This window comes from Centrocercus urophasianus, unplaced genomic scaffold (assembly GCF_019232065.1).
Source record: "Centrocercus urophasianus isolate 14NV4802_14NV808 unplaced genomic scaffold, USGS_Curo_1.0 seq_29, whole genome shotgun sequence".
NCBI lineage: Eukaryota > Metazoa > Chordata > Aves > Galliformes > Phasianidae > Centrocercus > Centrocercus urophasianus.
The window spans coordinates 10,760,582-10,777,345 of record NW_024884855.1 but is presented as its reverse complement, the minus strand read 5'-3'; the positions used below and the strand labels follow the sequence as shown (position 1 = coordinate 10,777,345).

Here is a 16,764-nt window from a genome sequence, read left to right as displayed (position 1 = left end):
TCACCAGCGTGGCTTTCACTTTACAGAATAGGTTCCCATCTCAAAAGTACGGGTTATTTGTTCTTACCGTAATATTCTCATCTGACATTCACTCTCCTGGAAACCACCAGCCCAACGTTCACCTACCTGCATTCAATTACCTGCCATTGTTCTTGTTCTGCTGTCCTTCTCTCTCCAATTTAGAGATTATATTTCATAACTGACCTCCAACTACCTATTGCCTCCCCGTGACACTTCTCACCCTTTGTCTACCTGATTGATTAGTCCATTATGTTTTCCATTCTCCAGATGACTTACAGATTGCCTGGTATCTGTCACAGGCTTGCTTTTCTTCTGCAATATTTATTCTTGGAGTTTTGCAACACCCTCCAGCTGCCATTCTCTCTTTGTTCGCTGTCCTCCACCTGCCTCTCTGGCTAATGCCTAGTTTGGAAAGAGAAGAAACCCATAGCAAGAAAGTCTCCTATTTGCTGTGAGTTCACACGTGCTGCTTAAAAACCACGCTTAAGACACGGCCATTTTTTCAGCAGGGCTCTTTATTTTCTCGGCATTATTTGGAGGTAATAAAATGTCACCAGATCAGATGGCAATCGGTAGCACAGCTTGGGAGGCAGCTTTCTCCAGAAAACGTTCTCACCTGCATAAGTCAATGAAACAGCAACCAAGCAGGGAGCAAGGCTGGGTGTAAAGATGTGTGCATGTAGCAGGGCTCTGCCTCTGCTGGGGGACAGGGCTGGCAGTGTCCCAGATCCATCCATCTCCCTGAGCATGGCAGGGGTTGTCCAGCTCTGCTGCCACTCTTGGCTCATCCCAGCTCTGCCCATCACTCTGATGTTTAATTAACTGCCCTGCCCCCCTGGATCTCACACTGAGTTTGGGTTGTCTTTCTGAATGCCACGTCTGAATGAGGATAGCAGGAGGGATAATAAAGTGCTTGTTGCTAATGTCGCTCTTATTGTTATCGTGTTGATGATAATGAAACAAGGCACTGGGTGTTGTGCAGATGAGTCCTGTTGTGGTCAGTGTCACTTCTTGCTGTGCTGGTGGTCTCACATCAGAGCAAGCTGGAGGCTGACAGCAGTGATGAGGACAGGGAGCCCTGGCCAGCCAGGCACCCAGATCCAAGAACAACAAGGGGGTGAGAAGTGAGCAGTGAGGACAATAAAATGGCAATTAAGAATTAAAAGCACATCTGATTCCCATGTGAAAAGATGATTAAGCTTATTGAAATCTGCCCATGCAGTGTGGCTGGTGCTGGTGGTGGCTCTGCACTCCTCGAGGAGTTCTGTGCTGATATCCCTGCTGGTATCTGCCCCGTGCATGCCCAGAGCTATCTGTCTTCTGCATCCCAGTCTGTCCCCATTTGTCCCATTTCTCTAACTTCAGTCCTCCCAACATTTCTTACAGCCCCTCCTCTGCTAGCAGATGGATTCCCTTTGCACTGTGATGTTGAGCAGCTGCTCTCAGTGCTGGGACCTTTCCATGGTCCTCTTCCCATACCCATCTGCTCCCTGCACTGCAGCAACTGAAGCAGCCATGCTGTCCCTGGGACAGCTTCGTGTTACTCAACACTTTATACCCCAATGAAATTTCCCCCTAACGTTTTCATTTCTGCCCTTGCAGTTCCAACACCAGTGCTGACCGTCCTGCAGGACCCCCAATGCTGTGCCCACTGTGCCCCGCAGCCCCTACAGACACCAACTAGCAGACCTTCATGACTTCAGCAGGAGCCAGCAGCAACACACAGGCACAAAGGTAGGGAGCAACCTTCATACTTGCATGTCCAGAGTGAGAGAAGGAGACTGATGTGAGACAGCTGGGCATGGGGAAGAGGGATGGTGAGCTGGGTGCTGAGCATGGACCTTCCTGGAGGAACTACGAGTGAGCTGCAGCTGCTACACTGCTGAGGGTGTGCAAGCAGTGCAAGTTTATTATGGTTTTTATATATATATTAGCTTGAATTCACATTCTCCTGTTAAGATTTAAGGGATATAGAAAAAACGCGTTTTTTTTCCCCTGAATGAGAAGCTCAATGTGTTCCTCCATTCCAACTTCCACAGAATGGTTTTTTACAAAGCAGAAAAAAAAAAAAAAAAGAACGTCGGGTTCACCTTGGTGCTGTAATTTAGTTTTCTAAGCCCGGAGTTTGCCATGTGCTTCCTGTTGAAATGAGTGGCTGTGCTGGGCGCACTGAGAAGTATTCTTCCTCTTTCTCATCTCCACCTCAGCATTATGAAAAGGGTTTTCATCAGTTCATCGAGAGAAGGAGATAACTTTTGTATAAAAGTGCACAGTCGACAGGGTTGAGTTTTTGGATAGTGTATAATTTATTTTTTTTTCCCCTGTTATTATTTAAAATATGCTTTTTAAGAGGACAAAAGGGAACAGTTTAATGGAAACAAATTTTGACAGCAGAATGTGCAGCTGGATAAAAAAGATTATTCCTGTTATTGCTCGGGTAGACAAGTGAATTTGGAATTTGAGTACAAAAGGTGTTAAAAAGTGTGCTTAAACTTTTCTTCGGTGAGCTGTTGAGGTTGAAAAGAATAATTTCAGGAGAAAAACTTTTCTCAGAGCCTCCATTTCCAGCATTGTCGAATCTATAGCAGTGGCCCTTTTCCCACAGCTATTATCATGTTTTCACCTTTTCTTCTTTTACCTCGTTTATCCTCTTTTGAAGAGAATGCAGTGCTGGTGAAAGGCGTGCTGGTCCATGGGTGGAATGGTAGTGCTGGGTGTTTGGGCACTGCTGGAGGCCATATGGGATGGAGAGGGAGCAGTCGTTGCTGGGAGGTAGGGACTGATGAGCAGCTTGGGTTTGGGGCGCATTGTTTGAAAGCACCTGCAAGTCTACAGCTCCCAAGGCTTGCTTTCAAAGTGACTGTTGGCCAATGAGGATGCAAAGATAAGCAGAGCATAGGCACTCAGGTCCCTTGGGTGGACACAGAAATGCCAGCAATGCAGGCAGATGGACAGCAGTGAGTGTCCTGCTGGAGCCAGACCCAGAGCCAGGCAACAAATTACAAATATGAGTGCCAGAACAGCTTGGGACACAAAAGATAAAAGACAGTTGTGTTATTTGAACTGATAAGCCCTATGTCTTGAAGATGCCTGCATCACAGGCTCCTGCTGGGTCTTCACAATTGAGTGTTACACCTGCACTGAATTACCAAAGATGTAAAATGGGACTTGCAGAGAAAGCACCATGCCTGCCAGAAAGCAGCAGAATAAGAGTTTGAGAACACTTGAGCTGAATAATTTGGGATTGGGCTCTGTGGACACTGAGATGCTGCTCCTGCAGGGCAGTGACTGCAGCTGCTGGTCTCAACCCCTTGTCTCCTTCTTCTGCCCAACCTCTGCATGGGACGGGTCAAATGCTGCCCAGCAGCATGAGCAGTATCTCCCCCTTCCTTGGCACTCATTGTCCCTTTTGTTTCTTTCTCAGAAGCCCTTTCACAAGCAAGAGAACATTTTCAAGGGTTGTAAACTTTCATCTCAATGTGCATTTTCATGGCTATTCACTTTTGAGGAGATGGAGAGGTCGTTTACTCTAGTCGACCAGATGAAAGAAGCCTATGCTGGCAGCTGTGTGGTATTGTGCAGAGGGTCAGAGGGCTGGAGAGGAGAATCCTCTGAGGCTGCCACCTCACTTCTTGCAGAGGCTGACAAGGCAGTGTTGCTGTTTAGTTTGGCTTTGTTCTTTTTCATGTTGTGTAGGGGCCCACTCAAACCAGCACTGACATCTTCAGCGTGGTAGCATCATGGCTCTAGCTGCAGTGACCTGATAGCAGCAGGATCTGTAGGCAAGCATAATGCATTTGGTGAGATGAAGCAGACGAGCTTGGAGGTGGCTGTGCTCATGGCACTGGGCTGCTCATTTGAGGCACAGAGGTCCAGGAGAGTGTGGGGTTGGGGACCCCCAGCCAGCCCATGCCTACATGGGCAGCTGGTGACACCCGATGGCATGGCTCTTCCTCCAAGTGGCTTCGTGCAATGAGCAGATGACTGAAAACCATCTCCTGGGCAATCCACTTCATTCATCAATTAAATTGTTTGCTGTGAACAGTTTGGCCCCATCCAGCTCAAGGATTTCAGCCTTGTAATTTTGCTGGCAGAAGATACCGGCGCCATGTCCGTGAAATCTGCCTGCCAACTGCTTCCCCTGCTAAGCATTTTCTAGGCTAACGATCCCAAACATCTTGCCAGCATCCCCGGCTCCGTCCCTTTCAGGGCAAGCCGTTCATATAAACATGAGCACCTCTAAATGACTCCATCTGCTAAGTGACGTTAGGAAAGAAAAGATTATAGCAGGAATTATTGCCACGTCCTCAGGTTATAACCCTGCTATCAAATGGGCTGGAGGAACAAGGGGACCATGAGGAGCCAGCAGAAGCTCAGAACCACCTGGGTGACTGTCAGCTTGATTTATTTTCTTGCTCATTAGATAAATTAGAAAACTGGCAATAGAAATCATCGTCCTCTCCCAGCTGCTTGGGAATCTGCCACGTGGCACAAGACATTGGGCACGGGGACATGCAGCTCCTTCCCAGCCCCTCATCCCCGTGCCAGTGCCACCCAGTACTGGGGCAGGGATGTGGGATGGCTCCTGGGCTGCTGGTGCCACATCTCTCCTCAGCAGTCCCTTAGTCCCAGTCTGTCTCAGTGACCCACCTGGCAGACCCCAGGCAATCACCTGTCTTGCTGTTCTGTGACAGCGCTGGCTTCTGAATAGCAAGGAATAGCAAGGCTTACAGATGGAAGCAGTGATAACAATATTGCTTTTGAATAACGGCTTTGACCTCAGAACCATTCATTACCTTCACTTCACAAGTCAAACACGCTATAGCAAAATAACCCAGTCTGTGGATGTGCTGTCAGCCAGAACCTGCTGCCCTTCAGAACTGCTGGGCAAGGTTCTGGTCTTTGGTTTTCGGGTAGGTTGTGAACCACCTGCCTGCAGCAGCCACTGCTCCTGCTTACAAACTGGACTCATTGTGCATCAGAAGGTTGGAGCTTAAGAGCCCAACTCGCTTTAAACCCCGGGGCAAAACCCAGCAGCCAGGAGGCCGGACTGCAGTTACAGTGCCATCCGACCTGAAAGCTCAATGAAATCTTCAGACCATGTAACCACATGTTAAATTTGGATCATTTACACCATCCACACTGCAGAGAAAGTCTGCTTAGCTGCTTTGGATGCACTTCCATAACATGAAATGAAGACACAGTTGCACACAGTATTTACACACAAGGATGAGCTTCCAGCCAGGGTGAGCTATTGCAGACTGCAACACGTTGCTCAGCAAACGTAGAGGAATTCCTGCTGCCAGCAGAAGCAGAACTGGGGGAGAAACGAGGCAGGAGCCTCTGGGAGGGGGGAGGTGGTGGCTGACATAGAGTTCCCCTGCCTCTCATAGGGCCCTTGTTACCCTGGGACAAAATCTGCATTGGGACTCAAGTCCTTTGAGCTGTGCAAATGCTGCATGGTGGTGTGGGACGGGGGAGACAGGGCTAATTCCTTCCTGAGATGCACAAGGAATCGGCTTATGGCCTGAAGCTCTGATTACTCTTAGCAGAGCCTGGTGAGGGTAACCTCACACGCATCCTGAAGTTACCCAGATTTTACAAAATCTGGGGGCTCGTCTGGAAGAGATCTGAAACCCCAAATGCACCAGGTGGGCAGCGTCACCTGGCCCAATGGAGTGCTGTGCCAGGCAGCACCAGCCACCCTTTGAGCCTGGCAGCATCTGCCATGGCATCCTGGAAAGCCACTGCTTGTGGTGTCTGTGTGTCCTGCCACCAGCAAGGTCCAGCACCTTGACTGCATCACTACTGTTCCCTCCATAGGATGCTTTTCCTAGTGGGATAGGATTTGGGCTGTTGTGGAGGGTTGGGACGCCAGGAAGCAGCAACCCCAGCCCCTACCGGCACGTGGCACAAGCAGCAGGCTCAGCTGTGCAGAGCCCCGTGGGTGGGATGCAAAATGAGATCATGGCTGGCCCCACTGAGCCTCCAGACTGGGGCATGGAAATCTAGCAAGAAGATTAAAAGGTGTCCCCAGGCAGAAGAGGGTATTTATTTCTCTCTTTGTGGCTGTGAGGTGCGCGTGGCGTGGGTGGCACAGGGCTGGTGACATCCCCGGAGCATCTGCACATGCACAGAGCCATGCCCCATGGAGACTGATCCTGGGGACAGGGCAGTGGCCAGAAAAAGCCTCTTTGGAGCTGCTGGGTGCCTCTGATTCCCCCTCCCTATGGCCTATGTTTTCCTCTTATTTTACGAGGGAGAAAGCTGCTAAGAAAGATTGTCAGATGCTTCTCGCTGTTTGTAGGAAATGAAGGGCCTGGAAACGTGCTCTGAAGTTACTTTTCCTCTGCAAAGACCCCAGTATCTGACTGAGAAATGCGGCCCCTCCTTGGTCAGTCCCAAAATCTCAGTGCAGTTTGGGTGAAGAGTGACGTTTTCTGAACGCCATCAAAATCCACATGTATTCTCAGTGTGGAAACAAGAATATCCATGGGGATATGAACATTAAATCCTGGCTGGGGCAGGCCAGCGGCTTTCCCAAGACAGACACTTTAAAGCAATTAGGACCCAAACCAACCTCTTAATAAAACTCAGTGGTAATGACTGAATTATATTTAAGAGGCTTATTCGTACTAAGTGAATGCAAATAGTTTACATGGAAAACATTTCCCATTAAGCTCATTTCTACATAAAATGCTAACAGATTGAGATTATGACTCTAATGATTATTTTTATTGCTGGTTTGCATTTAAATGGCATAAGTTTCCCCCTACTGTTCTCTCTTTGGGTTAAATCAATAAAACCTATTAAGAAGGTTAGTCTTCCTCCAAGATTCCTCCCTCTCTTCTTTCTGGCTCATCTCCACGGGTGCCCTTTCCATCCACCCACCACCAGAGATTTCTCAGAGCTGCCTCCATGACGTTGCTGTTGTGGATTTGAAATTCCCCTTTAGGGATGGGGGCCTACAGAGCAAATCAAGGACTGCTGGGCCGGTCCTTTGCCCAAGCAGATGTGGTTGGGGCTGGATCTTCTTGGAGCTCCTCTGTTATCTCTCCTCCTGCTTTATCACAGCCCCTACCCTTGCACTGATTGGGCTCTCGGTGCTCCTGCCATGCTCCTACAAAGAGTGGCTCATCAAGCGGGTGTGGGGTTTCTGTTTGGAGCTGAGTTATCCTGGTATATACACAGCGAAAGATTTTAAGATGCTGACCTTTAAATTGGGCTTCTTCCTGCTTGTGTAAGGAGGAGGAGGGTTGGGTGCCCAAATCTTATGTATTTTAATGACATATCCCTCATGTGGAGGCTTTGAAGTGCTTGGCTTTAATGCAGCTCCCCTCCCTCTGCTGTAACTTGGTTGTACCATCCAGGGAAGATCTCTGCTCCCTCTATAGGGCCAGGACCTATGGATCTGCAAGGCCACTCTCATCCCACAGCTTCTCTTGAGCAGCTCCATGCCTGGGGTAGAAGCTCCCAACCCTGGGCAGCCTGTCTAGTATTGAATGGGGAGCTTGGTGGCCCTGCACGTGGCAGGGGGGGTTGGAGATTCATGATCCTTGAGGTCCCTTCCAACCCTGGCCATTCTGTGATTCTGTGAACCCAGGTACCATTATGCATGGGCTTGTGAGCTCATGGCAGTGCTAGCACAGGGATCTCCACGCTCCTTCATCAGCATTGCTGACCTTTCTTTCCTCCATTACTCTCAGCAGCACTTTTTTTCCCAGCTTCATTTGCATAGGTTTCATGTTATCCATGTTTTTGCTTTGTCCCTGTTATCCCATTACCCCGGATAATCAAAGCCGGCTGTAATAGAAGCAGCAGAAACAATTTGCTTACCGTCCTATTACAAGATATTCCCTCCACTAAGTCTGAGAATACCTGCAGTTCTCTAGCAATGCTAATTAACTGTGCGTACATACGGAAAGGGAAGCTAACGGCTCTGCGACCCTTTGGGATGGAGGGGATTAAAGGAAGATAAGATATTATTCTCCTTTTTCTCTGTGCTTCAGCGTCCCTACCCTCAACGGAAATCACTTTGCACTTACAGACTAAAATGTAATACATGGTGGGGGGAGCTGCTGACTCTGCAGAGAGGAAGGAGCAGATTTCACTGCTTGTAAACCCACAATGAAATTAATGATCCCACTGATGTCTTACTCCTTGCCCTTGCTCTCGGAGCGAGGTGGGATGGGGCAGTCCTCACCATGGGATGCTTCCCAGTAGCACATCCCGTGGTGCAGGTCCAGTTCCCAGCTGTTATTCCCTCTTTGTTTTGCATGGCATGATGTTGCGGACTCGGTACTGACACAGCCCATGCATGAGGATATATGGGGTGAAATCCCACCTTGTGGAAGCAGCATCCTCTACAAGTGGCTTTATTTCTGCTCGTTAACGCAACGGTGTCTTCTCAGCTCCATGCTTCCTTCCACTGATCTTTGTGCACAATGCAGGGGAGCCGCACGCTGAGTGGCTTGCACTGGAGGTCACAGCACAGAGATAACGAAGTTGTTTTCTCACCCTTTGTCTTTCTAGTGATGAGGCTCTGCCCAGTGTTGAGCTGGAGCCTGCAGGAGGATGCCCACATGCAATCAGCATGGGCTGCATGTTCCTGTGGAGAGAAGCAGGGTTGTGGTCACCCCCCCAGTTTAACCCCAAGACCTTGGCCAAATGGAAGCTATCCATCCTGTTGGCTTCTCTGGGGCAGGCAGGCTTTGCTAGGCCAGGCAAGGAGGTCAGGTCCTGCTGGGGACGTGGCACCACGAGTAGAGCAAAGGGCTGTGTCTGTGCCTAGAAGAGCTGCAGGTGGGGGTGGAGAAGCAGCACAATGGCTGGTACAGGATTTTTCCTTCCAGGGGTACAGGGGTCCCACCTGCTCCTCTCTACAAGCATCAGCATTGCTCCCACCTATCTACTCGCTGCTCTCCTGACCTCACTTCCCCATTCTGGTCACCTGAGTCTTCACCTCAGGAGAGCACTTTTACATGTGCCCTCTGTCCATCACACTGCTCAGAAATACCTGCTTTGCCCCAGGAACCTCTGTTGCCCCCAGCACAGCCCTGTGCAAGACAAAACCCTCAGCAAAGCACTGCCAACCTGCCTGTCCCACAAGTTATCAGTCGCCAAAGCCCAGTGGGGAGGATATAGTTATTGCTAGGGAGCTTTTTATTTACCATGACCTTTCTGACATTACAGTAAATGCATTTCAGAGCACGAGAAGTGTAAAAATAAACTGCAAGGAAATCAAGACAGCTAATTAGCCAAAGGTTACTGCTGGGCTCAGTGACTGTCAGCCCTTTTGAAGTTCTCCTTCGCACAGGCAGATGTATTTGCAATGCTGCTGCTCCTTTGAATCAATGTCTTGGTTCCAAGAGTGTTTTCATAGCTGGATGTGACAAAGCACATGCGAGGCCTGTCACAGCAAGCCTGGGCAGGATGCTCACGTCCTTTAACCTCACACTTCTCTGGCACTGTAGAGCATCACAGAGCAGCACTGTCCTTGGCTTTGCTTGTTGCCCAGGCTGGACACGCATCTAACACTGCAGATATGCAGCAATGGGAAGTGAGGCAGTGCTGCCTCCTCCTGGGTCAGGGTCTCGTGTCCAGAGAGCAGCCCAGGCTGTAGAGGGAGCTGACAGAAGGGCCCCGAGGTCTGAGCTGTGCCCCCCACCCCAGCCCACCCACTGTCCCCCTTCAGGTCTCTCCTTCTGCCCCTTTCCACCTACCTGCTTCGCTCCCACCTCCTCAACATGCTGCTCATTTCCTTGCAGAGTTCACACAATGCACAGGGGCTTTGTGTGCATGTGTGTGTGCAATTCAATTAAACAAAACACAATGAAATCAGGGAGAGATGCAGTCAGACAGCAATTCCCCACTCTGCGTGCTGAGCCTGCTTGTGCCCTTGTCACACGTGGGTTTGCATGCAGCAGCCCAAGGGATCCCTTGCTTGAGGTTCCCATCCCACATCCGCTCTCTCACTCCACTGTTTGGACCTGGGGCTGCTCATCGAGCTATTTCCAAATGCTTAGCCTTCTTCATCCTTCTTTTCCTCTTATTGCAGCTCATATAGAGACCCCACAAAAATCAGCAGTGGTGCTGCAGTGTGGGCCATTTGCTCAGCATTTTCCACCTACAGCCTTCCTGCCTTCTTCCTTTCCCCTATAATCTGTTCATACCACGAACACGATGCTTTGTAGCATCCCTTGCTACCAGCCAGGTTTCTCACCTCTCTTTGCATATGTGTGTGACAGTGGATGCTCTCTCCTGGAGCTGCTCCTCCCTGGTGGTTCCCCTGCAATGCAAAATTCTCCCAGCCCCTTCCCTTCGGCTGCAGATCAGGGTTGTGAAAACGCACACCAAATGAGATTAGTGCAATCCCAGTGCTCTATCCCTGCTTTAGCAAGTGATGTGGTGAGGAGAAGAGCCCCCAGCCAGCACAAATCCTGCCCAGGGATGGGGGAGGTTGCACAATGCCATCTCAGCGCAGCCCTATGGGGCAGTGCTCAGGGACTGCCCTTACCTGGGGCTCACTGGGAGAGGTGCAGCTCCCATCCTTGGGGGCCCAGTCACTGTGGGGGATGGGAAATGGTGACTGCATGACCAGCACAGATGAGGCAGATAGAAAGTCCTGCCTCAGTCGTGGCTCCTCCAGCCTGCACATGGGGGCCCAGGGTCCCCACAGCACACGAATACATTCCAGCTGACACTGGTTCTGCAGAATTTCCCCTGCATGCAGCCAATGCACCTGGAGCCGTTCCCAGATGTCTCTCCTTATTAATGCCCCTCTAGCAATTTTCTGAGGACCAGCCTCCATCTCCAGCATTTAAAACAGTCCCTTCCTCTTTGATTTATGGATATTAATCCATGCCAGCAGGCAAGAGGCATGACATGTCTACATAATATATTCATTATTAAATTGTTTTTGTTCCTTTCCTTTCTCTTCCACCTCCAAGTCTGCACCTTTCTTATCTCTCCATAACATTTGAACCCATGTGCTGTGCTCAGAACGACATCTTCCAGCACGGAGCAGCCAGCATCATTTGCTAGGTCAATGTTACAGGTCCTCACTTCCTGCCCAAAGGCAACATTCAGACTCTGGCACAGAGAAGACCCTCTCAGCCGCACCTCCTGTGCCATGGTGTGCCCAGGACGGTGGCATCCCATCAGTCCCACATCACTTGTTCTGACTGTGATATGGGCAGGCCAATGGCACGAGCCTGCTGGCAGCCGTGCCTGAAGCAGCACCCAGGCAGGGATCCAGCGATGTGAGCCACTGCCGCATGCGTTCAGATCCTGGCTCTGGATCAGCAACGGCTAATGGTGTCCAGCCTTCTGATTCAAGGACCCAAACCCAGATAAAACAATGCGAGCTCCAGCACTCCTGTTCCCCACCTGCTTGGCTGCATGCCTGGCTCTGGGCACTGTTCTGGGCAGGCTGGGTTTGGGCCAGCACTGAGCTCCCAGTGAGCTCACTGCGCTGGGAAGAGAGGAAGCAAAGATTTCCAGATTGTGGTATGTGGCTCCTTCCATGGCTGCTCCTGCTCAGCACCCTCGACAGACCTCCTCTCTGGAACTTATGCTTTTCTCCTTCTCTTAACAGTAGCAGAAAGCTAAGCTTGCCTGGCTGCTACGCCCACTGCAACACAGCCCATCCCACCCCTGCTCCCCACCACCCAGCTAAGAACTGCTTTCTCCAGACTCCCCACCACACTGCCCCAAAACAGCACTTAGAGGAGAAGAGTGCAGCTAAAACCTGATTGCAGTCACCATGATGCAGTGGGACGTTAGCAACTTCAGGAGCTCAAGAGCAGCTTGAAAAATATGTCTGTTTCTGTTGGTGAGAATGAATCTGTCCCAGTGGCAATAAGGCTGCTTTTGTTCAGCGGGCTCTCAGCAGTGATTATTGTTGTTTTTCAATTTAAAAACCAGATGGCCTATTTATAATGGATTGAGATTGTTTTTTTTTTTTCTTTTCTTTGACCGAGCCCTTAAGGTGTGCTCTCAGTTTCACTACTGACAACCAAAGGAGCGGAGGTGACTGCAGATCCCCACTAGGGAAATAAGAAGCACAGCTAAGTGAGCAGGGCTGCAGCCACACTTTGCAGCCTTGGTGCAACATGCTGGGTGGGAAAGGTGTGGGGCTTTAGCTACAAAGAGCTTTTGTTGGTGGTGAAAGGGTCCTGTAGAGTCCCTGGATGGAGGTACCTTTGGAACCACTCTCTGCTCCTGTCCAAAGTGGAGGTTGATCAGAGCTGCCCTTGGCATCACCTAGAATGCTCTCTTCCCATTTCAGCACGGGTTATTCTGGCAGGGTTCGCTTTTCTGTGTCAGTGCAAGACATTTGGAGCATCCTGCCAAGAATGCTTTATCACAGGCACCAAGCAGCATGTTGTAACAGTATCAAAGGCTGTGATTTGGGTACTGTCAAACAGTGCTTGTGCACGTTGGAGCATCACTTTCCATGCAGCCCACCATCAGCACCAGAATCGAGCAGGAGGGAACACGAAGTCACACAGCAGACCAACAGTGCAGCTGCTCAGCATTCAGCTCAGTGCTGACCCTGGCAGTCGCTGGGGCAGACCTCCTCCTGCAGGTCACCCTGTGCCTAGCCCAGCAGCCCCACCGTGCCACCACGACCATGCTGAGTTTGCCTTTTGTCCCCGTTCCCACCAGAGCTTATCTCACAGTGCTTCTGTCTCCATTTCCCCACACAGCCCCTTTTACTCCCGCCATTTAGTTATTTTCTTAATTAAATATAGATTATGGCACTGGGAATAGGGATTATTACTTATTCATAAGCTACTTAGATTTTAAAGTGTGTGCAGAGCAGGGCTTATCACACGTCTGTGTCTGCATCATTACCATGTCAAGGGCCAGGGTGAGCTCAGCTTTACCCAAACCGTGCTCCTCTTCTCTCTCCAACCCAGAGCAGCTCTCTCATCTCTCCCTTGCTGTCCCTTTCCAGCTGAGACTTGCCAGCCTCTTCCCAAGGAAACCATTTTCTCTTCCAGCCCTTCCATGACGCCTCTGCTTTCCCCCTCCCTGGGTCTGTTTGCATCTCGCTCCCGGCGCGCTCCCCCTCCCTCCTGCTGTGTGTGCAGCTGAAGCTCGGCCGCTTCGCCTTCCGCCTGTGGAAGAACAGGGACTTATTAGGAGGCAGCTCTGCAGGAGGTGCTTTTCTGTACCGTTTTCTAGGAAATTCCTCCTGCTACCTGGGTAATGGTTGTCTGAGCAGCAGCCTGCCGTGTGGGGCAGGAGGAGGCTGCAGGGGAAGGTGGGAGAAGCAGAGGGAAGAACGCAGTGTGGGTGCTGGGTGTGGGTGCCTCCCCAAAACCTCGGGGTCCTGCAGTGTGCCCAAGCAGAAGGGCCAAGAGCTGCTCCCTCCTCCAAAGGACGAGCATCTGCTTCCAGGTGCCTTCCTCTGCCTTAAAGAATGGAGCAATAACAAAAACCTCTCACTTGGCTGATGGACTCCAGTCTCTTAGTCCAGGTTTTGCTGTCCCCATGCAGTGCCATTAACATCTGGTGCTGCAGGATGTTTCCCCACGCAAGTCCCAAGGAGGCAACGGGGCAGCTCATCACACACAGGCCTGAAAAGAAAGAGGAACCATTAAACCCCAGGGCTCAACCCTCCACCATCCCCAATCCATCCAGGGCTGTCCCCAGGCCAGCAGCAGGGTCCCAGCATCTCGAAGCCCTGCTCTCACCCCAGGACCCAGTAGTTTTCCCACAGCGCTCGCAGTGCTTCACCCCATCTCCTCCTGCTGTTTCTGCACCCTGTGTGGCCATTTCTGTGCAAACCAGCCTAAAACCTCTATCTTCTGTTGTCCCCATGCCTCTCAAATGGTACTTTCTGGCTATTTTAAGGACTACTATGCAGTCCTGGCTTGATAGCCTTGAGGACTAAAGACCTTTTGACAACAGAGCAGATGCAAGACAAGCTGCTGCAAGATTCCTCAGAGCAAAATGATTTTGATAAATTGAAGAAATGGCTTGAAATCAATACACTGAAATTCAATAAAGTCAAGCGCAAAGTGCTTCACTTAGGAAGGTGATATCAAAATCGCAGATGTAAGATGGGGAAGAACTGGTATGCCAGCAGGAGAGCAGCCAAGGTTCAGGCAGCAGAGTAGCCCTCAAACTGAGCAGCAGACAATAACCTGATGCTTTAGGAAAGGAAAGAAAAGGCACATCTTGCCTGGAGATGTATTAATAGTTTCAGACGGAAGACAGCGAGGTAATTTATTTGGCTCTATTCAGTGCTGGTAAGGCAACAGCAGGAGATACATATCTCCAGGTTTGGCCATCACAACTTTCAGAGAAATTCAGACAAATTGAGAGAGTTCAGAGTGTTTGGAAAAACATGCTCCAGGAAGATGGACTGGTTTGTGCTCCAGGACAGAGACTGAGAGCAAGACAGTGTGTAACATTCATCCAGAATGGAAAGGGCAGTTGTAAAGATGATGGTGATCAATTGGTGGCTGGTTGGACAAGCTGTAATGGGCTTGAAGTGCAGCCAAGTTGAGTGAGATGCTCAGGGAAAGCTTCCTAAGAATCAGGATGGCCAACAGACAGCGCAGGGTGCAGGGACCCTCATCCCTGGAGGGCTCCAAGAGCTGACTGGGGTCTAAGGGAAGAAGTTAGAGATGAAGATGGCTTTACTGTTGAGCAAATTGCCAGGCAGAGTTGTCCATATTCTTTATAGTAACATCTGAGAGGGCTCTGCACCACTCACCTCACTGATGTGGCTGTGGTGACCAGGAAGCTGCTCCGTCCCCATGGAGCTCACCCGTCCCTGTGCCTGCCATAAGAGAAATCAGAGGCAGAAACCACAATCCAGGTGTCTCCAAGGACTCCTTGCTGTTCAGACAGGCCACACATCCCCGTGGCCTCAGCCTCGTTGAGCTGATTTTTTTGGCAGTTCTGTGGCTAGATACAGCCTTGCGATCTCCTCCAGATCAATCCCTCTCAGCTGCATTTTTGATCATAATTAATGTTTGCTGTGTAATTACATTGATTTTTTTAATGTACTCTGAGAGATGAGGGAAATTCGAAGCCTGAACAAATTGGCTGAGCTGAAGGGAAGTGCCCGGAGGGTTCTGCATAAATACCCCGGGTTACACGGGGCTCTGCAGAGCTGCATCACACGGAGATGTTTGCTGTGCTGCTCTTCTATTCCTTGGCCAAACCGCTCCACCATCTGGGAACAGGACTTCATTCCTTCACCCAATGGGGAGATGGATTTGGGCCCCACCTGAGCTTCCCAGGTCTAAAGGAGGTGGGTGCCCACCAAGGATTGAGATGCAGAGCTGACACAGAAGCCAAAATGCACTGCCCCTCAGATGCCTGCAGGCACCACTCCCATAGAGGCACGGCAAAGGCATTGCCTGCGCATCCCTAAGCATCTCCCTAGTAAGAAGGCTTGTCGCTCATATTTTTTTAACAGCATATTGTTTTGCACCACCTGTTAATTACGTGCCCTCCGAGGATGGCTCCTGCTTGAGCAGTTCCATGGGGGCCACGCAGCAGCAGCTCAGCACTGCACAGATGAGAACGCTGTGACAATAGCTGCTGAAAAGCTGCCTCGCCACGCACAGGTGTTATTAAGCAGCCACAGATGCTACGTGGTTTTTTTTTTCCCCAATTAAAACCCCATATATTTCAAAAGAAAAAATAAGAAAAGAAAAAAAAACAAAAAACGAGGCAAGAGACAAAGCAGCAGAGAAAAAGGAGCCAAAGGGCCAGCAGCATCGTGCTGGGGGGAAACGCTCAGCTGGTCAAACAAAGTGGCGGCCGCGCATCTGCGGGGACGTGGTGTGACAGTGCTGGTGTGCTGGTGTTGGTCCTGGCAAAGGGCCCTCATCCCACTGCTCCCTGCTTTGAGGCTGCTGCAGAGGGAGTGGGCACAGAGCTGCACTGCTCCTCGCCCTTCGGTGGACAGTGCAGGGATTGGAAATTAGCTCTTAAATAGGCCGTGAGCCTGCTGGTGTAACAAGTTGTCTTCGGAGCCCGAGCGCTGTGGTGCGTGGAGGTGGCTCTCTTCTGTGTTGTGTGCGTGCCCTAAATGCAATTATTTGGCTCTTACCATGTCTGATATTATTATTGTTCTTGCTATCTTTGGTACTTTTATGGCCCCATCACCATAGTAACTGAGCATCTCAAAGCCTTCTAAGGAGGGAATAATATTATTTCCATTGTAGTGTTGGGGGAAGCGAGCAACAGTGATGTGCAGAGCTGGAGTCATGGAAGGACTTGGGCAAGTGTGGGGATCACAGTCCAGCTCCTTCCAATGATCAGCAGCCATCCTAACTTTTCCTGGGCACCCCCAGGACACGCTTCCATCCCATTTCTCCTCCTCCCCTCTTGAGTTAGCTGAATAGCAGCTTCCCAGATGGAGGCTCACCTTCATCAGCCAGTGGGCACCGTTTGGGGCAGGGTGGGCATGGGATATGCTGGCTTGCTCTACTGAAGCCCTTCCATTTTGCACAGCCCATCTGAATGCATCCGAAGCCAGCCCCTGCTCCAACTCATCTTTAAACGTTGAATGAAAAATGGAGTAGCGTCAGAGCGAGACATGTCAGATTTTCTTCAACCCTGACATATTCCAGGCTAATTTCCACCCTGGGGGTTTAGCTGTTTTTCCTGAGAGACGGCTGATAGAGATGCAGAAAGAAGGGTTTGAACCAAGGTCTTCTACAGCACAAATGACTCAAGAGGTCGGGCAGTCCAGCACAGAGCACCCCCTCA

The 16,764-nt window shown here is 50.4% G+C and overlaps 1 long non-coding RNA gene across 2 annotated transcripts; it reads right to left on the bottom strand.

Moving 5' to 3' along the window:
* Window positions 1-552: 552 nt before the first annotated feature.
* Window positions 553-16,744, bottom strand: LOC122165180. Of its 2 annotated transcripts, XR_006170420.1 has the most exons (4): window positions 14,753-16,744; window positions 13,477-13,607; window positions 12,912-13,145; window positions 553-8,629 (listed from the first exon to the last, which is right to left on the bottom strand). It is a non-coding gene; the product is annotated as an uncharacterized LOC122165180 (long non-coding RNA). The 2 variants fall into 2 exon arrangements; XR_006170419.1 differs by having other exon boundaries at window positions 12,912-13,607.
* Between the last annotated feature and the right edge of the window lie 20 nt (window positions 16,745-16,764).